The sequence below is a fragment of the Manis javanica genome, chromosome 15, assembly GCF_040802235.1.
Source record: "Manis javanica isolate MJ-LG chromosome 15, MJ_LKY, whole genome shotgun sequence".
Classification (NCBI taxonomy): Eukaryota; Metazoa; Chordata; class Mammalia; order Pholidota; family Manidae; genus Manis; species Manis javanica.
In genome coordinates this window covers 4,526,131-4,553,330 of record NC_133170.1, presented here as the reverse complement: position 1 = coordinate 4,553,330, position 27,200 = coordinate 4,526,131, and the positions used below count along the sequence as shown (strand labels likewise).

Genomic DNA, 27,200 nt, shown 5'->3' with positions numbered 1-27,200 from the left:
AACAACTGCAGTTCCATCGTACACAACTTCGAACCAACCCAAAATTATTTCTTAAAACAAAATCTTGGGCTTGATGGCCCTATGGAGCTCGCATCCCCACGGCATTTCCCATTTCCAGGCATGTCTGTTCAACCTAACACTAGTATCTAATCGATACACACCAAAAGCTCAGTGAAAACCAGTAAGCAAAGCCAGACCACCTAAGAAAAGGTCATCTTTTTGTATCTGCAGTCACCATACATCTGTCCCCTGGCAGCAGGGCAGTGGGTGCACAACAAAGTTGTGCAGAACTGCTCTGCGGGAACTGATGCTTACGATGCCAAGAAGCAGCCTGTCTTGCAGGCAGAGGTGCTGAGCTGGTGGCTGTGTTTTCTGCACAAGGGCTGCGGAAGGTGCCATTTCCTACATTCCACACAGGAGGAGGCATTTCTCTCATCTCAGTGCCTGGAGTAGTCGTGCTTCTCAGTAACGGGTTTGTGCCTGCTTACGGGCACTTTAAATCAGAGCTGCCCTGTATCTCCCTCCATCACAAGAGGCTCCCCTCTATCAAGTGTTTTGGATTTCATGGTATTTATGCGACGAACTAAACTCCCTCCAGATACCACAGTTCTCTCCAATTTCACCTATTTTAAATAGATTATTGCTCAAGTTATATTTGCTTTGTTCTACCTTTGAAAAAAGCAACTAAATGGACAGACAAGATTTATTTAAGTGATAGATATCTGCTTCTGGAATATTCACTGTGTTATAGGACAACTGGGACCAGGTCATGAAGTTCATACCCAAGTCAGACTATTAAGACTCAGAATGACAGACTCTAAATTCTACCCATGTTATTTGCTACTTGCAGTGCCTGTCAAATAAATGGTGATGATGAAAAGAATCATGCTTTTATGAGTTTCATAAAATAAGCATGTCTTAGGAGACAAAGTTTGAGAAGTCTTTAAAATTATATCAACACCTGAACAGCTCAAGTTTCCATCCAACTGCTGCTACTCGATATAATAGCACAGACCCTCCTAAATGGGCCTCAACTCACTTGGAAAGAAGGAACGTTTGCTGCAAACGTTGACACGTTAATTATATATTCTTCTTAGTTCTTTGACAATTAGAACATGTCGATAAACTTTCCAAATTCAGACAACACTAACTGATTGGATTTCTTCTGCTGCTTTGGTCTGTCTGTAGCAGGAATTCACTTGCTCTCTTTAGCCAGAGCTCCTCACTCCACAGTCCAGGCCACAGATTTGAGCCTGGAAATCAGGGCTGCAGTTTCGGGCAGCACATGCTTGTCACGAAGCCCACAGATTTCATTTGATAGCAAATGCAGAGATGTCCTCAGGCCTCAGAAAGGTTGATTATTAAAAACAGACACCATAATGTTGGAAAGTAAGAGGTAATGGAAAGGGGAAAGACTGAAGAATTATACAAGAGAGACTCTTTAGACTTAGAACCCTAAAAGATCTGTCATTGAATGAGAGTCCACATCGACTTAACACTCTTACAACTGCCTGTATTCTATTACCTGTTCAGAGACTGATTATTTAATCCTCAGAATGTCCTATAAAGGACATATAATTATCTGCAGTTTACAGACAAGGACCTTACCTCAAGTCACATGAAAAGTCGGAGAACCAGAATTTGAACCAGATGCCAAGATTCTAGCCCCAATATTGAAAGCACCACAGAGAAGGTAGGCTCTGGGTTTAAATTCCAGTCTTGTCACTTACCAGTGGGCTAACCCTAGACAACTTACTAAACCTTTGTGGGTCTCCAGTTCCTTTATATAATGTGAAGAATAAAAGTAACACCTTCATAGGAGTTGAGATGATTCAGTGAGTTAATAGAGTAGAAACATTTATAATTGTTTCCAGCATGTAGAAAGCAGTCAAGACTGTCAGCAATTATTTCTAAAAATTGTTATAGCTCTAGTTACGAGGCATTCTGACTTTTTTGATTCAGTTTGACCTGTGTTGGCATTATAAGGATAAATATGTCAACAAAATAGGGCCCCTGCTATAAAGGAAGGCACACACAAGCCCTCCTCACAAAAACATGTGATCAAATAATTTCAAAATACCATGGTAAGGATCACACTGGGTTCCTCCTTGTGATGCTGACAATGATTAGCTAGAAAAGGCTGGGCAGATGATTCTGCAGAGAAAAGCATGAGCTTACGACAATATGACGTGGGGTTTTCTCAGAGGTAAACAGAAAGTTGTAAAGCAGAATATGTGTAGAGACCAAGGGCAGACAGCCCAAGTCACAGAAGCAAAAAAATCTATCAATCAGTAAGTGTCCATCAGATATGGGATGTGAGTGGGTACAGTGCTAAGCACTGGGACACAGCATAGCAGGAGACAGACATGCCCTCTGTCCTCTTGGAGTGCAGGGTCTACTGAGAAAAACATGTTTGAACGAGCAAGCTAGATCTCAAGCATGACAGGTCTCACCAAAGGGGAAGAGGGGGAATACGAGCCTTTAGAAAAGGGACTGGCCCACCCTGGGGAGACAGACAGGCCCCGGATGAGGAGGTTATATTTAAGCTGAGGTGCCTGTGTAAGTTAGTAGGTGGTGGGGAGGGTGAGAGAAACTTCAGACAACCAGACCAACTTAGACAGAGGCCTTGAGGCAGGAAGAGATGCATCCTGTTGAGGAAGGGGAGACTATTTCTGCAGACATCAGCAGAGATCAACCAGACTGTACAGTATCTCAGAGGACCCCACAGGATCCTGGGGCTCAGCAGCCTTTGAATAGTGTAAAGAAGGAAAAGGTGCATCAGATTCATGTTTTTAAAGGAACATTCTGGTTGGAGTTTGGAAAACTGATTGCAGGGGGGCAAGGAGTGCAATGGCAGCCGTGGAGTGAAAGGGAAGATTCTAGAAGTGTGTGCTGAGTACCCAGGCCAAAGAGACTACGGATGGCACAAGGATGAGGAGAGAAGAACTCAAGGATGACGTTCAGATGTCCAGAATAAGCAGCTAGGAGCACGATGGGTACTTTGTACAAAGCAAAGGGACGCTGGAGGAGAAGCAAGCTTGGGTGGAAGAAAACAAGGTTAAGTTTTAGACACGTTGAGTCAGAGGTGCTCTGGGAAACATACAGTAGAGAGCAAGGGGACCACACTGCAGGTGTGCTGGGAAAATATCAGTTACATCTGAATGTTCCCAGCCTCCCTCATTCTCTTACCCAAATAAGAGTCTCACCAAAACAACCAACAAGAGACATCTCCCATCTCCAAGGGACAATTGGGTCTTTTTCAGCCTAGTTCCTGAGCTGTTATCATGCTTCACAAAAAAGGCCAAAGAAGAAAACATGGCCCAAAGATCTGGCTTGTGGGGAGAAACTCAGGATCCGTAGAGTGAAAATGAGAGCCCGTGACACAGCAACTGACTGAGGCTTATGGGGTGGGTGTACAGATAAGATTTTAAGAAATATTGTTGAGTTATAACTTATGTATTATTATACTCTTTAAGACACAAGAGTAGCATTCCTATTCAGTTGCTTCTGGTTGCTGGACTCCATCTCTTTCAATGCAAGTCCAGAGTGAGACTGGGCGCCGTCGGGTTTCAGAGCCACGCAAGTACCTACAGCTCAGATGACGGTCCTGTGGGGAGGCTGCACATAACTGAACCCATGGGACCCGAGGTGATCACCCAGAAATGGAGAATGAGAGCAATGCCTCGGACTGAGCCCTGAACAATTACAATATCTATGAGACTTGCAGAGGAAGAAGTCAGACAGAGCAACCAGCATGGGGTAATCACCTTACCCTAGAACATATTTTCCAGTCTCTTTGTGTTATATTTTATATTATCATGTAAGGTTATCCTATCAATAGGCAAGACAGATATCATTCATTTTTCCCCTTAGAAATAGTAAGAAAACCCAGCCTTAGAGACAGACTTAGAGAGTTTTTCAGAAAGTCACATGGCAACTTAATGTCAAAGCAGGTCTCACAGATTCCAGTTCCCTTGAACGTGCTGCTCAAGGACGCAAGGGCACGTCTCTGTTTAGAATGTGACCCTTCGGAAATTTCTCAGACTTTCTTTTTGGCCCCTATCACCCCAGCTAGCACACATCGACTTCCAGGGGCAGGAGGGCTTGATCTCCCCCCGCCCCGGCTGCCCGCTCTGTGACTTACTGCCCACCAGGCGTCATGTTAAAGAGCTCAAATTAGTAAGTAAAATGAGAACTGAAGGTGATTAGTTGCATAATTTCAAGCTAGACAAGTTTAAATCCATAAAACTGCTTTATGAAAATGGAGAACTATTAAAAATGGCCAAATATCAGGAAGAGCGGACTGTTCACTCTGCTCACATCTGTCCAACGCGCATATGCTGAACAAAGGCACTGTTGGCGCGCCCTGTCATCCATAAAACAGCCCACACAAACCGTGATTTATGGATTTCTAAACTCGACGCTCACTTTCGAAAAGCCTTGGGCATTAATTAAGGCTATCTTACCCCAAAATCTCCTTTCCACACTTCGGGGAAACAAATGGAATTCTGCCCCTAGACAAAGGTCACTGTCGCAGGGAAGGGCAGTCGGTAATACTGTGCGAGAGCCCCAGCAAAGAATCAAGTGCTTCGTACATGGATGTAATTAATGGTAACGTTTAGGACAGTCCTGGGAAAAGCTTTCATTTCTTCCCTATTCCAAGCACTGATCCACTGAAGCGCCTGATGAAGAAGGAACACGTTCTTATTTGTCCACACTAAGTCGATGGACTGAAATGGACACAACTAAGGAATGTCGCGGTACAAGTCCGTGTTGAGAGCTTATTGCACAACTGCAAAAATCTGCGTTGGCATTGCTTCTGAATACTGGTACAAGTTCAATTTCTTATGAAGTAAAAAAGGTCCACATCAGCGAACATTCAATGCCACGCTCGGCTTGGGGAGATTCACCAAAGGACAGCGCCTCATACCCCGCAGGGCGACCGAGTCAGAGCTCTCCGGCCGCCAGGCTGATTCTCGCCATCAACAGCACAAAATGCTCTTGGGCGCAGAAGCTGGCTTCCAGAAAGTGCGGGAAGCCCTCCGAAAGCCCTGAGCCCGAAGTCCTAATCATTTCATGAACAAACCACATCAGGAACCCCTGCTGTGATGGGTACACACCCGGGAACCACCGCAGCCTCGCGCACAGCCAGGCAGCACCTCACTGCCTTCTGGGACACACAGGCAGCTGCCTTCCATTAGTGGTGCTTCTCCAGCAAGGAGGGTGACGACGTCCTAATTTCATCTGGTACATTCTTGCTCTATGAGCTTGAAAGAAAGCATTTCAGTAAAAAGAAAGAGAACCTGTGTGAACAAAGTGCCCCTCCCCGGAGCTGCTGCAGCCGGGCTGCCCAGGACTGGGCCGTTCGCCTTCCCCTAAATGTCAAGTTACCAGGTTGGTAACACCAGCAAGATCACTTTTGTTTTGTTTTCTCTAACAATAAGGCTTAAGACGCTCACAGAATCTGTTGGCCAGCTTCAGTGAGCAATAAGCCCCCAAGTGACATAAATACTACAACACAAAATGCCTGTAACAGATGAGCCGGGTTAGGAGAAAGAGTCTCTTCATGGGGATAAAGAGCAGACTTAATGTTCCACGGTGTTAAAAAGCACCACACACGTTGTCATCAGTCAGAGTGGTCTCTCACAGCCTGAATGACCTCTTCCTCTGCATTACCTGGGACTATTCTACTGATCTACCCATGTTTCTTTTCACGTGTTCTTTACTGAGATGTTTATGGTAAACATCTCCATAAAGTCTGTATCACATTGTTTCTCCAAGCAGGACTACAAGCCCCTTAATGGAAGGGTCATATCTCACATCATCTTCTGTATAAGTTGCGTAAGTGTCATGCACACACCTGGGTTTAATGCTGTTGATTAGTACTATAGGATGCATACACAAAACAATATCCTCTCAAATTAGTGTTAACAGTCTGGTTTAATTCTAAATACATTATTCATTAAAGGAATTTCGGAAACTACAGGTAAGAAGCAAGGTAAATTTAAAAATCATCTCTAATTAAACCACCTACGGTAACTGCTATTAAAATTTGGTTATAACTTACAGTAGCATTTCCATAAGTCTATAGCTTTAACTCATTATGTTGCAAATTTTTTCCTTCTTTTTAAATATTCTTTTCCAAAAGGGTGTCTCAAACGTCTTATATGAGCTAGGAAGGTACAGTAAATATAGAAGCTGACTGTGTATAAGATACAAGGTATAAAGCTGCCTACATAACAACTAAGTAAAAAAGCCAAACACACTTCCTTGCGTAGCCATATGCAAACATCTGGACACAGTTTTGGCACCTTTTTAGTATAAGATCGTTTTAAATAACAGTGTAATAGTCCAGTATTCAGATAAAGAGAAGAAGTTCCTAGAACATACAGATAGAAGAGGGTAAGAAAAGAACAGAGAAGGAAAACCATTTCTTGATGGGGAGAGATGACAAATTAATAAATATGTAAGAAACTTCTTAAAACAAAGTTCAGAGACTTTAAAGGAAACATAGCTGTAGAAAATGCTACAAAAGCAGCAGCAGTATGCTTTTACACCTGATAAATGGAATGCACAAAGGTTAATAAGAAATCAGTACGTTTTCCTCAAGGCAGTGAATTCAGCAAGCTGGAACCTAAGTGGTGCTCTGTCATATTTAGGCTTTTGTGACATCTAGACGCAAATGTTCTATGGAAAGAAAACAATGTGGGCCTAAACAAGAGCTAAAAGGCTGTGATTCACCTGAATGTAGACTGTAACCAAATAGGCACAGACAACATTACAAGGAATGTGTGCAGGAGGAGAGCAACACAGGATGAGAATTTGGTTGTATAAACATTCATGCAACAGATACAAAGGGCTGAGGAGTAAAAAGAAGGACCCATTAAAAGAAATATTTAGGCAGCAAAACAATAAATGAGTACCCACCCCCCTCAAAAATTTTAATCTGTTCTTTAGTATAAGATCTGGTCTTGCCTAAAAAGCAGAAACAGAGAGCCATGAGGAAGAAATGGACTTAAATAAAAGACCCCAGAACGAGACTCAACAGGGAAATGGGGAGGGTCAGGGAGGACTGCAAGAACACTAGAAATGTAGCAGAACATGTAAATAATTACAAGGTAAATACCATATTGGAGGCAGTAAATAACCGAAATCAAGTTGTGTGAAATTTGAATCAGTGTGGAACATCAATTGGAGATGCTAAGAATGGAAAGCAGAGGAAATTGAAATGATAGAAGAAATTATTGAAGAGAAACAATTATAACTGAATGAATAAGTGGGCCCAAGGGTAGGTAGGTAGTAACATCAAGACACATCCTGGAAAGTTTTCTGATTTGCAAAGTTCACAAAAAGTGATCAATTTTTTAATGGATAGTGGAGAAAGGAAAAAAAACCCCGCCTACCCGCAAAGTAAATAAAGAAAGGGCACTATGAAATTCCATTGAGCAACAGACGTTTAAGGGGAAAATGTTGTGATCCAAGTATTTTATATCTTGCCAAACTGTCTTCAGGTGTGAGAATGTGACAGCCATTCTCAAGTAGGAAAAATCTCAGATGATAAAATACCCAAAATCTCCAAGTGTGCCAATGGCATGTTTCAGTAGCTTTTATTTATGTGAAGTCACCTTGCTATTCAAGAGGAGACAGGGCAGGAAGACAGATGACAGAAAGAGAGATGGGGAAGGATACGAACATATGGCAAATAATAAAGACCACTTATATTCACTTTCAAAGAACTAATTTCAACTTGATGGAAACTCTTAGATGGGTAGTTTAAAATGCAAAATATTGGAAATTTGCTTTTTTTTTTAGCATTTGTCTTGTTAAGTTGAAAGGCTCCCTCAAATCCTGTCAGGTATGTTCCAATTTTCATATTTATGGGATGGAATCAGAAATGAGAAAAGGCAAATTCCCCTGTATAACTAGTTCCTTTGAAAATACAAAATAAGAAGAAGTAACAACCAAATTTTGACCCTCTCCAGTTGTCTCACTTGCTGTTATAATTTCTCTTCTAAGTGACAGCTGACTTTCTGCCAGAACAAAGGAACCTAGAAGACAGTAAAGTGGAATTTTCCTGGTGCTGAGAGAGGGTAACTACTGACCTAGGTTTCTAGTCCACCAGAAAAAAAATCTCTTTCAAGAACATGGGCAAAATTCCTAAATAAGGAAATTCTAAAAGTGTATTTTTGGGGGGGGGTTTCTGGACCCAATTCCAGTGGGGCGAGGAGGCCTTCCTATATCAAAAAGTGATTCCCAGATACCGTACTGGGTGTCAGTTCAACTCACTGTGCTGTCTACCCAGAGGCAGAGTCAGCTGCCACAGGCTGAGTCCTGCAAGTCAGCCCCACCTCAGGTGCCCAGGCAGTTACCTGTGCTTCTTACCACCTGGCACTAAGTGGAGTTCTAATGAACCCCTACAACTCAGGATGCAATCACAAATCCAGGTTGTTACCTGTACTCCTGACTGACTGGCCAAAAATTAGAGGTTCCTACCACGTCCTACCACCTCCCTCCTCGGTTCAATTAATTGCTAGAACGGCTCACAGAACTCAGACATTTTACGTACTAGATAAAGAGCTGATTATAAAAGGCTATAATAACTCAGGAACAGCCAGACAGAAGAGATGCAGAGGGCCAGGTCAGGGGGAAGGGTGCAGAGCAGCCGTGCCCGCTCTGAGAGTGCCACTCTCCCGGCACCTCCACATGGTCACGGCCTGGAAGCTCTCTGAACTCCATCCTTCTGTGGTTTGATGGAGGCCTCATCCCACAGGGATGACTGATTGGCCACTGGCTACTGATTCAACCTCCATCCCTGCTCCTCTCCCAGAGGACAGCGGACAGGACTGAAGGTTCCAATGCCCCAATCACATGGCTGGTTCCAAGCAGCCTACATCCTTAGAGGCTTTCCCACAGTCACCACATTAGCACAACAAAAGACAACTTTCTAATTCTCAGTGCTGGAAATTCCAAGAGTTTGGGGAGCTAAGAGCAGAAATTGTGGGCAAGACCAAATGTACATACAGCAGAGGAGGTATTGAACATCAAGAGGAAAAGATGGACCATTAAATAAATCATGGGGAGACAACTGGGTACCATCAAGTTACAGGAAGAAATTGAACTCCTGCCCCTCACTAGGTACAAAAATCAATTCAAGCTGAGTTAAAGAGAAAGCATACCAAAAGAGAAATATACACCCAAAGTAACCTGTTAAGCTTTTAGAAGACAAGAAAGTGTCTTGAGAGGATACTGTTTTGAGAAAATCTAAAGATCTTCATTTAAACCTTCCCTAACTGATGGCATAGAGTAGCACCCTGACCAGAAATTGAGATCACTCCATGCCTCCATGTCACATGGCTTCATGTAGCGGTAAATGTAACCATTCTGCACATACCCCCTGCTGCAGAGAAGGTACTTAAGTCTCCGAAGGACATTTAGGACAGTTTATCAGACCACACTGATGGCCACTCTTGGGCCTGGTCCTCAACAGGAGTATGAATAACCTGTCTTTTTTCTATATAACAGCCGTGGTGATTTCAGCCAACATAACTACCACTTCTCCAGGATCTATTTTATGAGTTCCTTTATATAGCTATGCTTTCATTAATCTCTCTGAACTTTTTCATTTATCCCACGCAATGGAATAAATCTATACGTTTTGGTAACTGAAGAATCTGTAGTGAAGTTTTTTAGATAACTGCTTCAGCATTTGCCATTTCAATTTTAGAGCCAAAAGACAGAAAACTCCATTCTAGGACTACTTCCTGCAACTTTCACAAGCTACTAGCCCCAACGTTTACTTGACACCTAAATTTGTTTTCCCTTTGATAAGACAGGAGAACAAGGAGATAGTCAGCCAAGAATTCACTGAGGCATCATGTCTACATCTAAATTAGAAGACAATGGAAGACAAGCGCCACTGTCTCATTCAGAATCACACAGCAGCCGTGGAAAGGGCCTTACTCGTCCACTTCCAAGGCAGTGCCTCAAAACCCATGCCCAGGAGCTTGCCAGCAACTTTACACTAATTGCTGAATTGCCATAGCAATGAAACAATGGCCACACATGTTCGAGTGGACGCCCAAGCCTGAGCTTTTTATAACTGCATGAATGACTCAAACAAGAAAGTCACAGAGGACAGACTAATTAAGGTTGGTGACTCCAAAATGTCAAAGACTTAACTTTTTATGCAGCTCACCTCAGAAAACTAATGACTGTGATTTCAGGAACGATATTTTCCCTCTTGTTAAAACCAAACATCAGAGCTTACACAACACCTGTCAAACACGGGTTCGTTTTTCTCCGGGGGACTTGGTATGAAAAGAAGTCTTCCATATCAATTATAAATACACTTTAAAATGTCAGGTCCACTTCTCACAATGGAGTGGTTTTCAATTTTTAACACATAAGTTTCGAAAATAAATAATAAATGTTATTCTGATGTATTTCAACCTAAATAAAAATACCTCATATGGGAGTGATCATTTATTGATGAAAGAAAGGAAGGAAAGGCTAAGATGACAAAAGAAAACTAATGGACTCCCACAGCAAATTTCTTTTCATGATCAAGAGATTCTCCTTCCAAGGGTCCCACAGGCTTTCTGCCTTATTAAAACTATCAAAATTGGACTTCATACAAGCCAGTTATATCTCATTGCAATATCTCAGCATATTAAGTTTCCATCACAATAAATAGAGCAAAATATGTCATCAAGACTATTCATTCCATCAAGGATGCTATTGAAGGCTTCCATAAAATACTAAAATATCAGTGGTGAGAAGCAACAGGAAAAAGGGTGAATCATTAGTTCTATTACTAGAAATCCTTCAAAAACCTGCACTTCGGCTAATTAAATCAAAACTTCAAATTAAACCTTAGTATAAATATTCTTTCAAAGAAAAATTATTCTTAAAACCAAATAATACTGATTAAACATTTCAAAAAACTAAGCAGTGCTATGATTATACAATTGACCCTTGAACAATATGGATTTGAGCTGCACAGGTCTACTTACATGCAGATTTTTTTCAACAAATGTATTTGGATAATTTTTGAAGATTTGCAACAATTTGAAAAAACACAAACTCTTCTCTAGCCTACATTATCGTACAAATATAGTATATAATACATATATAACATACTAAATATTTGTTAATTGACTGTTTTTGTTATCGGTAAGGCTTCCAGGTAGCAGTAGGCTATTAATAATTGACTTTTTTGGAGAGTCAAAGTTATTATATAAAAATTTTTTACTGCATGGGGTGGGGTGCCCCTAACCCCCAACCTCCACTGTTCAAGGGTCAACTGTAATTAAACTATACAGAACAATCCCCTATTTTTTACTTATAATTCATTCAGTAAATAGTATATATGGTCTATACCAACAATAACAAAAGTTTTAATAATCTGGAAAAGCTTAAAATCTAGCTACTAAAGAAAGAATGAGTGAAGCACTAATATTTGAGACAAAGAGAAATAAAGGTAACTCTAGTCCATTGTAAACTACAAAAACAGGATTATCCACATGAAAAATAAATAACTGAAGTTATACAATTACAGCCCCTTCTGGCCATTAACATATTCTTTGCTGCCTGCCCCTCAAAACCTGACCATTTAGAAAAGGTTGGTAACGATCTACTAGGATTCTATAAGAGCTGTGTATGTCACAGACACCTTACAACTTCTCCACTGCAACCAGAAGTGACCCAAAGAGCCAAATTATTTTAAGAGGAAAAGAATATTTGATTGTGATACTGTATTACAAAATTTAACCACAATGGTTGGTGACAAGGTGAATCAGGAGATGAACAATAATTTCTTGAATACCTCCTGTCAGCCAGGTGTTACATGCATGCTTTCTATTTTAAACTCTCACAACTGCACTGTAACATAGGTATTGTTAGGCTATTTACAACTGGCCACAGATACCAAACACCCAAGGTCACACACCTGGTAAGTGGCGAGACTCTGTGATCTGAATGTTCATGCTTACGTAGCCAACTGTCTAAAAGTATTTGTATTTGGCCCACTTTTCAAAAACGGTTTTAGGAAACTTTCACATTAAAAACCACGTAAGAAAGTGTGTGGGCACACCCACTCAAAATTGAATGGAGCTGTCTAATGGATGTAACTAAATGTAGACATCTGAGATGAAATATTTATTAAAGTAACTCTGAGTCCCTAGAACAAGGGTCTCCATGTAAAGAGGTCTGTCCAGAAAGCTGTAGACCTGTATCTCGTGGTACGAAGAGTGAGGGAAGAGATGAGCTGGACTGAGTATAGTTTTCAGTTCATGGCTCCAAAGCAGCCATCAAACAAACCCAGACATCTCTTCCAATCTTGCTTACCTAAAATACAACTTCTCTACAGGAAAACTGAGTATCTGTCATGAGTGTCCGGTCAAAGAAATAAATAGCACATGTTATTTTAGAACTGACATGGCAACAAAGGCTGGCAACTCCTTCAAACTCTGCCAATGAGCATTCACTATGAGATGCCCCATCATATTCTAGAGAAAGAGCTAAGATATAAATGCCCAGGAATAATCAATCATTCATTCAGAAAATATTCAACACATACTACTGTAAGTTGCTATGCCTACACATAAACATGTACAAAATACAAGGAATCTTTAATATTGGAGACACACCATATATAATCAATTCATAACTGTATATTATATGTACACGTAATGACAGAAGTATGAGGCAGGTGTGAAACATTAACAAGAAGTATTCCTGATTCGCCCGAAGGGAAGACCACTTGGGGTTTGCCAGGCAGGTTCAGGGAAGAAGCAGGTTTGCAATAAAAAGGAAGTGAGATAATGAAAGGCAAATTATTACCTCATAATTAAGAGTCATCACAGCCACAGAACTGTCAAAAGCTAAATCTTGAAGCTTAAAAAAAGCTTTTTTTCTAGAATCATGGGCCTTAAAAATCCTAAAGTCTTAGTTTTAATATTCCTAAGGGAATTAGTTTCAACTACTTGAGCAGTTCTATTTGGCATATTAGAGAGAACAGAGTATTTGGGTTTTAGTAAAAGGCAATAGCCAGTTGGCAGCTCTCCCACGCCCACTTTTTATGTAACCTGGGCAAATCGTTCAACCGATCTAGTTTACCCATGTATAAAACATGGTGATAATACTAATGCAAGGGGCTCTGGGAGTCAAGAAATATGGGGGGCAGGGGGGAAGCACAAATGCTAAATAACATTACCTAAGTTCTTTAAAATCAAATTCTTAAGTCTAAATTAAACAAGCTTTTCTGTTTTTCTTTTTTATCTAAGAACTGTTTCTTTGAAGGAACTTTGATCATAAACTGGGTTTACTACTTAAGGGTAGTAAACATGGCCAATATTAGTTTCAAAATTCTTTTTAACCAGCTTTCTTATTTACACAGAAGCACTAACTCTAGAGAACCAATGGTAATTTTAAATATCAGTCTATCTTCTCTCTACACATTTTAACTTTTTATTCTTTTATTCTACTAACACTAGAATTACTAATTTATTACACATCTACGTAGGTCATCAATAGGTTGTTGGTGATGGGTAGGAATAATGAAACTCCTAATATTAAAGCAAATATGTTTCTATGTTTCTTTTCTCCTCAAACTTTATATTTACTCAAAGAATACTTGCCATAAATACCAATTTTTTCATTGACTCTCTCTCCTTCACCATTTAGCCTCATACACAGGTTGCTTCTAGTGAAAATCATTCATTCTTATTATGATCAACAAGTATTTTGTTTCACAGAAAGTTCAACCTCCTGAATGTCACTTTTCATCAATTTAAAAATAATTAAAATAAAATTTAAAAAATAATTGTGGAAGTATTCCACAAAATGTAAAGATCGATGTAATGAATACATATCGAATTCCGTCACTGAATCTGAGTTCTCTTTTTCTTGTCCAATTGTGAAATGGCCCAAAGACAGGACTAGGGAGAAAGGCCTGGGGAGTGGAAACATAACTAAGAGCTGACCACGGGCATCCACGCGGGGGGCTGGGGGCGAACGAACAACTCAGGACCAGCCGTGTTCAGGGATGGCTGGACACAAAACCGGCAGAAGAGGGCTGTCTTCTCATATGTGTATGCTTAACAGATACGCTAATCATACTTCATCATACAAAATGGCCATAAAAACAAAGGGCAACCTAGTATAAAGTTGACAAATATTAGGCACTTAATATCTGTTGAAAGGAAGAGGAAAAGAGGAAAGGAAGAAAAAGTCTCAAAGATCTCAGTCTTCCTGGTACACACTAGCAGAAACACATTCAAAAGTGTGTGTAGCTTAACAAAAGAGACGCTTTTCCCTTATTAACACCTTCACAGGCTCCTTTTGTTACAATTGTTGAGCCAAGATTCATACATTAACTAAAGTCCATAGTTTACATTCAGGTTCACTTTTGGTGTACATTCTATGACTTCTGATGATAAATCCACCATCATTTGAGTCACTGGTCCCTTGTGCATATTCTATTTTTTTTTCTCCTCCCTTCACTGCTTTCAGATTTTTTCCTTTATCTATGATCTTCCAATAGTTTGGTTATAATGTATCTGAATATAGCTTTCCTTGAATTGATACTTCTTGAAGTTCACTGAATTCCTTGAATACATAAGTTTATGTCTTTACCAAATATGAGGAGTTTTCAGCCCTTATTTATTTTTTTCTTACCCAACTTTCTCCTCTCCTTCCAGGATTCTCACATCGCAGATTTTAAACACTCTAATACTGCCCTACAGGTTCCTCAGGTTTTAGTTCATTTAAAAAAATTTTTCTCTTTTGGATGATTTCTATTATTTGAATTATTTATATTGATCTAAATTTCACTGACTCTTCTGTTTTTCTCTTCTTGCTAGTAAACCTGTACAAAGATGTTTAATTTTAGAGACTGTATTTTTAGTTCTTAATGTCCATTTGATTCTTTTCTAGAGTTTCTATTTTTCTGATAACTTGTACTTTTCCATTCATTTCAAAAGTGTTCCCCTTTACCTCTTGGAACAGGTCTACAAAAGCTCCTTTGAATTATTAGAGAAATCTGTCATCTGGGGTCACCTTACGGTTCTCTCTGTTGGTTATTCCTTGGGGAGTTAGTTTCCCTGGATCTTTGTATGTCAGGTAATTTTGGGTTACAGGATGAAGGTATTGAGAATATGTTGTGAGCTTCTGGGGCCTGTTAAAATCCTAGTTAGGTTCAGAACACAAATTCTGCCATGCCTTCTGCAGAAGACAGTTCAATGTTAAATCGGTTTTCAATAGCCTGTGTTATTCAGGTTATTTAGGGGATAATCTGGGACTTGAGTGGCAGTTTATGCCATAGTTCAGTTCTCAAAACCTTTACTGTGCTCCTGTGGGTGAGTGTGATCTGTGCATGTGCAGCTTAGGGGTGAGCTTGGGACTTGGGTCTGTCTATACAAGGGCTCGGGGTCCTCTTTTTCAGCTCTCTCCTCTCCACGAATTCCCTGACACTCTAGCTCCCAGGGTGGCCTTTTCCCAATCTGTTGTCTAGATGTTCAGGGTTTCTTTGAAAATTCAATCATCCATACTGTCATGCAGTCTCACATATTTGGGACAGCTCTTGAGGCAAAATGGCAAGTGAAACCAGAGAAAAAAATAATAGTGACACCTTCCTCACCACTCTCTAGGCCCCCGGGACCCCTTTCCTAGTGTCTATAGATGGAAAGTGGGTTCTGTCTCAGCATCCTGGCGCTCACGTCCCTGCCTCTGCAGGATCGTGAGGCTGTGTGACTGGGGCTGGCCTGCAGGCAGGGCCGGAGGGAAAAAGGAGGAAAAGGGGGTTGGGGGCAGGATTTCCTCATACTCTTGTTCACACGAAGTCCTTTGCTCACTCCTCTGGCTAAGAAAAGGTTTCTCCTGGAGATATTTTGCTGTTGGTGTTCACGAAGCAATCTGAGGACTCAGCCCACTGACAGGTCAGACCCAGAACATTAAGGAGAAAAACAAATAGTATATTTTCTGCCAAACAAATTAGTCTTCAAATTTTGACTTCCTTTCCCTATTCTCCTGCTGTCATTAACATTTCAGGGGCCTCAGCAGCATTTTGCATTATTTCTAGTTTTTAGCTGCAATCAGTGCTAAAGGATATAAAGGACTTTCCACTCAATTTTAATTAGCACCAGATATCACTCATCACATTTTAAAGCTGCAATTGTTTTCCCTTCCAGCATTTAATATAGATACAAATGTAGAGTTGGGAGGCAGAAGGCATCCCAGCAGTATGAGTACCGAGGACAAGCTCAGAATACGGGATGTTGTCCCAGGGGCTCTTTGCCTCATATACTTAAGTGTCTAATTAAAGGCAAAGTGACCATCTACCAAGTAAATAGCAAAACCTAATCTAAGATGCTGTACAAATAACCGAACAGGGAGCTCCAGGCCTGGTTCATGCTTCTCCTCCGTTCTTAATGCTTACAGATACTTCAGGCTCCTGGCCCTGGGCTCTCAAGCACCTATCTGTGTGTTCTGCTCCCCAGTAACTACTCTGAAACCATGTCCGCTGGCTTAGAATTGTGTGGTCTACAAAAACAAAGCCACTTTTCAATGCAACAGTGTTCCACTAGACAGCACTTCCCCAGGGCGTACTGTTCACCTCCAACGAGATGCCCTGAATACAAGAAACCCACAAAGGGCATGAAAGCCAGCCTGCTCCCAGGGCTGCAGGCTCAGAGAAATGCACGCTCAGTCTGGCCATTCGATGGGAGGGCTGTCCAGACCTGCACACCAGTTCCCGGCGGAGGCCAACAGCAGCCTATTGAAAGGTAAAATGCTTTCGGGGGAGTGTGAAAAGATACACTACGGATCAGCGTTGGGCTTACCGCCTCATCTTCATGAGAACTTAGGTTGTCTAGTTAGCAGCTAGCGATTCTAGAAGAGAAGGCTCCAACTCTCTCCTGTCTGGGTCCATTTCACACTGAGGGTCCTCTTCCTTCCCACACGCCTGTAAGTGAAGTGCCTGTGTCAGAAGAAACTTCACCCAAAGTCCAATAAAACTCTTATCTTTCAGAAAGCAAGCGCGCTCAAAGGGGTTAAGTGACTTGTTCAAAAATCACGTACTGCAGTAAACAGTGAAACAAGACCAGAGCATAGGATTTCCACTTTCACGCCCCAAGTCCCTTCCAAACTCTATGCCGCCTTCCAAGCGAGGATAAAAGTTCGGCGACCGCTGAGGCTGCGGCACCTGCGAGGTGCCAAGCCGGCGCGAGATGCCCTGGCCGACGATGGCAGGTGGCCCAGAGGGTAACTTTTTTTTTTTCAATTTCTGTCCCCACCCGATATCACCTTTCTAAAAAACAGCTTTATCTGCAGACTTCTCATTTCATCTATTCATGAATACAAGGACACACTTCGTGCCATGATACAAGGAAACATAGTCTTTCGGCTGGTGCCATTTGTTTTCTTAACCTGTGGGCACCAATGACGCGGCAGAGTTAAACCTGAGAAATACCGTGGGCCCGCAAACAAGCAACTACGTGTCTAACCTCATGTTTCACCTCTGTGGGTAGGAAGCAGTTTATTTTTCCTCACTGAGGAACACCGCCACATGCTTTTCTGTTTTCCAGACAATGCAGTCTTACGGGCTACACATTAGAGACTAAGAGGAAGAGACAGTGGAGGCCCTGTTGTCACTGGTTCACGAGTGTCGGGACCTGCAAGGAGAGCAGGGCCTTCCTGAGTGCCAGAACCCGAACGACGGGCAGTGTGGGGCGTGTGCTCCCTGGACCTGGCGCTGCAGCACGCTCCGGGAGAAGCCTCCACGCCGAGGGAGCTCCTGTCATGTTGATGCATCACCCAGGGCCAGGCAGCCCAGGGCGGAAGGGTCACCCCCTTATCCCGGAGGCACAATCAGGCCTAGAGACAGGACATCACAGCGCACCCCAGGAAGGCAGCCCCTGCCGCCCCACTGCTGCCCTGCCTCTGAGGGTGGAGGTGGAGGGCACATGTCGCGTCCCAGGCGGACCCGGGCAGATGGGCAGCTGGCTGCTGGCTTCTGGTCAGGCCGCCAGACACACACACACATGCCCCCTCCTCAACCTTCCCCGCCGTCACTACCACCTTTGCCTGCAGCTCCACTCAGAGAGGATTCAAAGGCACAGAGGCAAACAGCAAACGATTTTCTGGAAATAAAGCCTAATCACTGAATTAACTTCTCAAAGGTCCCTGATCGCTGCTGATAAGACTCTGAAGATAAGGCTCCAGACTCTAACAGAGTTTCCCAGCGCAACATGCCCTCGGCAATAAGTTCCTTATCTTTTCTGACCCTTTCCTCCTCCTTTCTCCTCCCAGTGGTCTCATTCACTTGTTCTACAAGCAGGCAGTTTACTCAATGCCTGCTCGGTACCAGGAGCTATGAGGGACCCTGGGATGGATGGAAACATAAAGCACCGACCATGTCCGTAAGGGACATGGGTAAGCCAACACAGTCCCAGGCATGTGCCCGTACCAGTTACCCTTACACAGGGCCACTTCATTACATTAGCTCAGAAAACCACTCCCGAGTGGGTGTCATTTTCTTTATAACTAAAGCGAGAAACCTAAAGCTCAAACGGGTGCAGTAATTTATAAAAAGTTCATGAACAACTCATATTACAACTGGTATATATACCTTCACACTATTCCACTGAAGCAGATACATGGGAGATATATTAAAGTTAAAATGCAATCCACAACATTTACTACATGTTCCCTGCATGCCCTGCACTGCTCTACGAGCTGAGTACGGTTTAAGATGGCAACATGACCTACTTATGAGAAGACTCTGAAATAGTCAAACACAGAGAAGGAAAGAGTAATGTTGGGGCACCCAGGGGCTGATGGGGGCTGCTCATCAATGGGCATAAGGTCTCAGTGAGCATAGTAAGTTCCAGACATCTGCCATATGGCATTGCACCTACAGTTATCAATTCACCATAGATTTAAACATTGGCTAAGAGGGTAGATCTCATGTTAAGTGCTTTTCCCAAAATAAAAATTTTTAAATAAATAAGACTACAGACAGAATGTTACCTCTTCCTAACCCTCAAAGGTTTTACTTGTACTGTACTTTACAATTTTGTACGGATGAAGAAAAGGAGGGAGAGAGAGAACCCCTCTGTTTTGATGGCCCCAAAATGTTAACCTGTTAAATAACAGCAATCAGAGGGACAGCATTTCTTTTAAGATGCAGAGCTCAAAAGGGGAACAGTTAAAGATGGTGAGCCCCAAAGCAGGCAGTTCTTAAAAAAACTGCTTGGTAGGACCTGAATAATTCATCAACATCTAAATTGAAAAAAGATGATATTTAAACACTGGTCTTACTAAGACCACTTCATTTTAAGATTGCTTTCTTTCTGACTGACCTCAGCATCACACATAATTACAACTTGGAAGAAATCACACCTAACTAGTCATTCCACTGTTTGGTGGTTAGAATCATAGATTCTTCAAAAATACCTTTTTGAACCCAAAAAAATTGACCATGGCCATTTTCTAATGAAAGGTAAATGTTACCTGAAGACCTACCACAGCTCCAGAAGCTCCATATGGGGAGGGAGGATGGGGGTGGGGGTATTACTCCGGCGGGGGAAGCCTTGGGGTCTTGTCTGGAGGCAGGGCTGACACAGCAAGTGTACCATGTATACTGCGTGTTACAATACAGAGTAAACACAGAAGAGGCGCTCTAAAAATGCCTGTACTCACACGTCACGTAAGCTTGAGAAACGCCAACCTTTTCACCGAAGAATAAAAACACCGAAGTGCAGTGAGGGTCGGGGAGGGATGGTGGGAAGCTGAACTCCAGGGAAGGCGTGTGACAAAAACCACAGGCTTTGGTTTTTAAGCAATTTCTTGGGTGAAATAATTTTTAACAAAATTGAAGATGAATGTTTATCTTGTCAAAAAATGTGAAGTATGAAGCCTGCACCTACTGGTTTTGAGAGTATATTCATCTCTGAGTATCTGCTTTCAATACTCAATTACAACTAGAGTGAGGGTGGAAATAATTTCTAGTTTTTCAGAAATTGGTAAATTTCCCGAGAAAGTGCTGAAGAGCACAAGATTATTTGCAAGTCAATGACCTCAAGAACACTAAACAATTGGTTTTCTTGAAAGGAATCGTGCAAGTACAGAATGAATTATTTAAAGAGTCAAGAGACAATTGAGGAGCCCCAGAGAAGATGCCAGAGACACAGCTTTCAGAGTCATCTTCATGTTTCACAAATTCTCCTTACAAAAACATAAGAATGCTGTGGATTTCATAAGAACAGTGTCAAACTATATTCAAGAAAAGGGAATTTGGTCATTCAAATGACAGAAGCCAAAAGTAGTGAAATACAGAGACTCAGGTGTTACGAGTCAAAACATTTACTAAACCCTTGTAGGAAGTTACAGAGAGGGGACACTGTTGACACTGTTCCCACTGCCGTAAGCAGCTTGCCCTCTTGAGTATCTTCGCTGATTTATGCCATTTCAGAGGGTAAGTTCCCTTGCAGATCTGATGAAGTCACTTCACTGCAAGCACTGAAGCAGCCCTAAGAATCTTCAGATCAAGCGGCCCTACAGAGGTCCTCCAGCCAGGCTGTGCATGCAATGCAGCCTCCTCTCCCAACTCCTGAGCAGGTGGTCTCTCTGTACCACATGCAGACTGCCTGCTTGGACAGTCTGTAGACTGCCCTGTAGACTCCCTGCTGGACGATCACTGGAGTCTGTCTCACTGCTGGCCAAGTCTAAGTGGGGGAATCAAAAGAAATAACACAAACACTTGAAGTGTGTTAGATATAAATATAATCTTACGACCTGTTAAATTTTTCTCAATTTTTAAAAGCACTCCAGTATCTTGAAAATATTTTGAATATTAACCCTGTTATCAAGCATAAGAGCCATGTGGCTCGCCCTGGGCTCCCCAGATTTGATGGGGATGGGGCATGACGCCTGAACTCCGGGTCGTTACCCACGGGCAACTTCCTCCCAGGTTACTCTTCAACCCTGGCACAGCATACGACTAACCACGGCATTTTATCTGCCACATTCAGAGGTCATTTATCATTATTCCCCACAGGATTAATAAAGTTTATTTTGTTCACCACCTTGTACAAACTAAACGTCCTAGAAATACATTAAATCAAGAGGAATATGTCACATTCTTTATCTGTACGATTTCCCTCATCTACCAGCCGAGCAATGCTTTCAAAGAAAAAAAAAAATGAGGTTAGTTTAAAAAGACATGTTCCTAGTGAACTCCCAAAAGCTCATAATAGTCATCAGATTCTTTCTGAATGTTTCCAAATTCACTTTAATAATATGTTTAGATTTTTCCGGGAATTAATATCAGGTCTATAGATCTGTAATTCCTAGAATTCATTCCCTTTTCAACAATTAACTGCTTAGGTCTTATCTCTGCATAGCTCATCTTCTTGACTGCTTAGAAATAACTTTACAGACAGTGGCTTTGAGTATTCAAATATTCTCTACAAATTCTTTTAATCTGAGTTGGATTAGGCCTGATAGTTGTTCACTTAAAGCAAATAAAGAGTTAACTCCTAACCACAGCAGTATATACCTACATGCAAAGCTTAAATGCTTGTAATTCTGAATGCTTAATACATATAAATGTATATTTGAAAATGGGTGTTAATATTTAGAAAAATATAACTTCAAAAATGTTCCAGAACATGATCTCTTACACAAAGACTAAAATGATTGTGCATTTTGACACAATGAATATCACAAAATTTTGTTTCTTTTCCAACATCCCTGTTTTTCTTAATCAGGTTAAAAAACTGATTTTTAAGAAATGAGTTCTTACTGTCCCAATCTCAACATGTGTTCATTTGCAATAAATAACATCCTTGATATCTGTGGGATTTTAAATTACCTTATGAAAAAGCAAATGAAGTCACTGCCACAGGATCTTTAGTAAGAGGCTCTTCTTAAAGATGTACATATATTGATTGATACTTTGTCTTACATAAAATAAGACTCCTGAATTCTACCCTATGTATCATACTTGGGGCAGTGAGTTAAATATTGAGAATATATTCATTCATTAGAATATTAGATTCTTTAAAATTCACTGATGTTGACACTATTGTTAAAGAGTCATTTATTCCTATTTACTTCACAGGAGGAAGAGGAAATATGATCTAAAAATAAAAGCATGATGTTCAAATCTTTGGCTGTGTTTTTGTATACAATAGTAAAAACTGGAACTTCAATTAAAGTTGGAATTAGCCAACTGCTGACTGCAGAATAATGGCATACAGTGTATTTGTGTAGTAATATTTATTGAGCATGTACTGAGCACTAGGAACTGTGGAAAGCTTGTAGTGGAAAGTACTTTATCAACTGGCCAATATTAGAACCCTATGAAGCAAATTCTCTGTGAAGTCTGATGTGCTCGCTCTAGGTAGACTTCATCTGTATTACTGTCTTGCATTTTACCACCCAGAGCGATGATATGAGCCTAGTGTACTGTATGAACCTGTCTGCCACATAGGTGAACACACGGGTATGGAGAAAGGCATAAAGTGTGTGTGGGATCGCAAAGACAGTCTCCCACGTGCTAAGCGTTGAAGGGGTTTACAAGATGAAAAACTAGAATTACCACTGGTAAAAACTGAACACCAGGTCTTCATAACACAATCTGATTATTTTGTTTAAATATCCACATTTACCTGAAACACCTATATTCAAATATAAGTTTAAAACTTAACATAAGACTAGTAGTTTAATTACCACAGTTTCAACTACCGACAATGTCACGTCACTGCTATGAAAAGTTACAGACGGGCTTCCCCTGACACATAACCCCACTTTTTATAGGCAGAATTAAAATCTAAATCAGCTAAGGATCAAAACAACCTCAAGATGATACTTTCTAAAATTCCATAATTTAATGCCATTTCTTAAGATTTCTGACATCAAAATGCACTTACATACAGTTATTGTCCCCTAAATTATAACCAGATCCATAATATTTTTTTCAAACCCCAAGCTACTAGCATTTAACTACTTAATGAAATCTATTACAGAATATGAAATATGCATTTAGCACTAAGAGAACAAGAGGAAATTTTGAGCTCCATTTCTAGCATTCTCCAGGAGAAAGATTCACTGAATTTTGGAAACTAGAGCCATCACAGATGATTTGAAGGTCACGGAAGATTGACAGGGCTTCTGTGACCCACCGCCCCACCCCCCAGCCCCACCTCAGTTCCAGGCTCAACTACAAAGGTACTACTGAACCACAGCTCCGCTTCCCACGAATCTCCCAGCCAGGAAGGAGGGGAGGCCTGGGACCTAAGACCCCTCAGCATTCGGAAAGGACAAGCAGGAAGGGGGACGTGTGTTCCAGTCCACTGCGCTGTCCTGTATCAATGTAGTTACTCTAAGTTCATCCCAGGGTCTGTCTGATCATTTTCCACACACAGATCAACTTTCATTCTTTGCACTTGCAAAACTAATGAAAAGATCCACTTTTTGTCCCCCAGGTACTGAGAACAATGTTAGGCTCAAATATCTTAATTTAAAAATATTATCTATTGTACTCAACTATAATAAGTTTGAAACTACAGACTTGAGTCAGAAGCAACCCCAGGGAACATTTAATTACCCCACCCACTGCACAAATTTTCTGTTATCTCTGATGCACAGATAATCCAGTCTCAGCTCAAAAATTACTCACAGTTATACTGTTTTACTTTTTACCTATTCATGAAACATTTATTGCATGACAGTTAGACACCAGGCACTGTACCATGCAGGGGTGGATCAGGAAAATTAAGACCTGCCTTCACGGAGAATACAGTCTAGCAGAGGGAAACAATAAGGGACATAAACGTGAGCTAGATAAAAGTACCACAGGGAGAGAAAAATTTTTTTAAATAATAGAGTAGGGTGCACCAGTGGTAAGGGCCGTCACTTTACACAGGATGACAGAGGAAGAAATAAGAGGAAACACAAAGGTGATGGAATGCAGTGGGTGTCTGGGGGTGCTTTCCCCGCAGAGGGATCACACCGTGCAGAGGCCTGGAGGGATGACTCGAGTCCTAGAAGCCAGGGCAGCTGGGGCAGGAGCAAAGGAGAAGTGGGACGTCAAAGGAGGCGGGGGCGAGAGCACTGAAGGCCACTGGCTTTAACTCTGGGCCAGATGGGGAGCCCCCAGGGGCAGCACTTTGAGTCACTGGGGCAGTACCATCTGATTTGTATTTTATAGGAATCATTCTGGCTGTTACACGGAGAAAAGGCAGGTAAATAGGAGATCTGCAATGCTCTAGGTGAGAGAGGGCATTTTAGGTCAGCACAGTAGAAGTGGTGGTGATGAAAGATAGATTCCACATACAATTAGAGGCTAGAGTCAAGGGATTTCCTGGCAGCTTGGATGTGGGGCATGCGAGAATCACGGATGACCCCATGGCACTGGACCTTGAACACCAGGAAGGACACCCTCACCTGGTAGGTGAAAGACAGCGGGCAAAGCAGAAAGCTGGGTACAGAGGCAGGGGATCAGGAGAAGTCTGGGCTGTCCCCAAACACAAGGCCACGCTCCGGATACGACAGAGTGACTCCTGGGGCTCGCCAGGGCCAAGGTTCCTGGGGGACAAGGGAGGATCTGCAGAGGCAGCTCAGAAGGAACCACCTATGATAAAACCCAGAGAGGGTGACATCCTTAAAGCCCAAGAGAGCGCTGCACAGAGGCGTGATTTACTGTCTCAAATGCCTCTGGCCGGTCAGGCAGGATCAGGACTGAAAACTGTCCCGAGTCCAGCAACACAGAGGGCACGGCGACCCAGAGAAGCACAAAGCCTGTCAGGGGGACGGGGGGTGGGCGGGTCACAAACGAGCAGGCAGGAAATGACCAGAAGAACACAGACCGCTGTCTTACATAAAGGAGACAAACAGGATAGCAACTGAAAGATGATTAGGGTGAGAGGATTTTTAAGATGCACCCCCAGCCCCCCAATGAAAGAAAACGCAGCGTGCGTGCATGCTTACGGAATGATCCAGTAGAAGGGGAAATTTTATGAGAAAAAGCAAATAGCCAGATTGGCAGCTTTCAACATGAGCGAAGGGGCTGACCTCGGCCTGGAGCACCGACAGCCTCACCAGCCAGGGCTCCCAGGACCCGCAAAGGGCAGCAGGGAGTCCGCGGAGGACACGCTCATTCTGACTGCTGGTCCTTTTCTCAGGGATAAAGTAAACAAGACACTTTCCGGGGATACAGAAAATAAGATCCAGGAAATGAACGCCACATACAAGGAGGCCTTGTTGATTCATACAGTGAGTTAAAAACTGGGAGAAGAAAATACATCCATGCAACCGTCACACAATTAGATCCTTTCTAGCATTTTTGTCACCATTTCTTAAAAACTGCACCCCATAGAATGAGATAAAGTCTTACTTGGAAAGAAAACCTATTTCTAGAGTCGTTTTGTTATGTGTCCATATGTTTTAAAGGCAAAAATCTGATTTTCAGGCAGAATAATGACAAATATAAAGGTAGGAAAAAAAAATTTAAAGACCACTTCGCCATATGTAAGCTATATATATGTATTTCTATGCTTTCTTTCAAACTCTATGTCCAGCCACAGTTTTTTACATAGTTGTAATCAGTGTGTCCAAATTAGGTTCTATTCTTCGGACTTACTATGTATGCTTTATATGTATCTTAGGTCCACAGGTTTTCATTTTAATGGCAATGTAATGATCTACCACATACCATGGTCCACCTAATCATTTCCAAAGCCCTAGGCACTTGGGAGGTTTTTCTCCAGTTTTTTTAAAAATTATATATTGTACATATATGAATTTCTTTATACAAAATGAGTTTTATTTCCCTATATTATTTCAAGTGGAACTTCCAGACCAAAGAGTGTTAGCAGTTTTACAAATGCGCTCCAAAAACACAGACCTCACCATATTAACTTCCGTATTCCAAGTGTTCACTTGGGTATCTCATATGTATCAGTGATTCAAAACAGGTTTGTTGAATTAATGAACAAAAGACCAAATGTATGAAACATGTTCAATACGCCTGGTTATTATCTAGAATATGGTCTAAAGAAAAAGGTGCCATTTTACAATCAGAAAATCTCTCCTAGGGTACAACTAGCCCTGAGTTTTTCCTAATTTGCTAATTTAGTAGGTACTATGTTACTTTAATTTTCACTTCTAAGTATCAACAAGACTTAACACTTTCCCAAGTGTTTATTTACAGTAAGGGAAAATGCAATTAGTAAACAGTCTACTTTTGCATAAATATATTTTCTTTTAGGTAAGTATATGTGCTCACAATATTTTTCCAATCTGTCATCTTGCTTTTAAAACCTCTTAAGGAGGTTTTTAAAATTATAATATAATGAATCATGCCACTGAAATAGATTAAAAGAAAGAAAACACTCCATTCCTATTTTTTAAACCTTAGACTTTTAAACCAATATATGAGAATGAGATCTGAATTTCATTTACATTATTTGTGCTCATATTATTTCTTCTTGATTATTTATTAGCAATTATTTCTTTTCCCCATCATCTTATGTGATTTGTGCTACAGTAAGCTCTTACAAGTAGTTGGCTCTAGTGCTGAAATTTTTGTTCCATTATTCTATCTTCTGCTTTTAATAATATGTTATTATACTATATATAGCATGTTATATATCTGGAGTAATTACTTTCTATCAAGCTGCATTCTTGTCTTTCATTACTGTTCCCCCAAAATCATTTAAAAAATTCTATAAAGTATCTTATAGGATTTTAATTCTGAGTGCATTAATAAATATATACACTAACCTAGGACATGTTGTTGAGACTATACTTAACTTTCACAATCAAGAACTGGATGCATAATATAAAGGAGAGACAGGGGGACAGTGGTCCTTGATCAGAAACCTGGATTTGAATCTCAGCACTGTCCTAACCTCTCTGCACTTCCTTTAACTCACTCTTACACTGAGGGAAACACTAACATTGGTTAGTGAATGAACACACACAAAACACATACACACATCAGCATAAAGGATGGGCTTTCTTTTAGAATCTATCATATTTTGACTTTTTTTACAGTACCTCTAATAAGCTTCTTTTACATAAGCATTACATCCCAGGAAACCGAGAAAAGAGATTTCCACAGATACATAGAGAGTACTCAAGGAAATATGACCATTTGCCAGAATTCCATGTTCTCTGCATATTAGATGAATTTTAAC

The 27,200-nt window shown here is 41.3% G+C and overlaps 1 protein-coding gene across 1 annotated transcript in view; it reads right to left on the bottom strand.

Annotated features, from left to right (window-relative positions):
- The window catches only part of SLC2A13 (solute carrier family 2 member 13), a 244,959-nt gene that overhangs the window by 208,654 nt on the left and 9,105 nt on the right, over window positions 1–27,200 (bottom strand). The window lies entirely within an intron of this gene.